This window comes from Meleagris gallopavo, chromosome Z (assembly GCF_000146605.3).
Source record: "Meleagris gallopavo isolate NT-WF06-2002-E0010 breed Aviagen turkey brand Nicholas breeding stock chromosome Z, Turkey_5.1, whole genome shotgun sequence".
NCBI lineage: Eukaryota > Metazoa > Chordata > Aves > Galliformes > Phasianidae > Meleagris > Meleagris gallopavo.
In genome coordinates, this window is record NC_015041.2 from 63,690,017 (window position 1) to 63,690,874 (window position 858).

An 858-nucleotide genomic window follows, 5' to 3' on the forward strand; every position below is an offset into this window, starting at 1 on the left:
AGGTCAAGAAAACAGTAGTGATAAAAGCAACTGTCTTTCAAAATCAGTAATCCTGATTTCTATTTCTTGATATTCTCTTACTTGCCATGTAAAAACACAGCCTTAGAGTTATATTATAAAAATAATAAAACTCAATAATAATAAAATCTGGCATCTAGCTCTCATTGCAGGAAAGTTAAATACGAGATAGCAATTAGTATTGATTTATTTCTGAATAGTAATGGCAAAGCCATCTCCATAAATGAATTTCAATATATATTGCCTTCAGTATTTATATAGTCTGATTGAGCTGAAGCCAGCAGTCTAGTTACTGAAGAATACAAATATATTTAAGCCCAATGCCAAAATAAACAGAGTAATAATTACGTTTCTTTGTTTGTTTGTTTTCTAGTTTTTGGTTGTTTTTTTTGTATATATATATATATATATTTGGAATTGAGGTTCGAGAAAAGTTCTCATTGTGTGAACATGCTTGTATTCCCCTCCTGCCTCATCACTGGCATTCTGAATGAAATTCATTCATTAGTTTTTCCCACTTGACCATACATCAGTGCTGCCTAAAGCAGCCTTCATAGTCTGTTCCTGAGTGCTGTCACTGCCCTTCCATTCAGTTTCTTCTTGTGTGCAAGGGCATTATATACAGAGTGTATGAAGGCATAACCTTTTATACTTGCCTTCATTTTAGACAGACTTATTTGTTCTTCTCAATCTACCTTCAGTGAAGGCTGTTAGCACACTGGCCCCAATAATGTTACCCTGAACTAAAATAAAGCTCAAATTTTACTCAGTGGATGCGCAGTGATGGGTTTGAGCCTTCATGATTTTCATTTGAGTATTTATTTCCATAGGAGAAGCTGG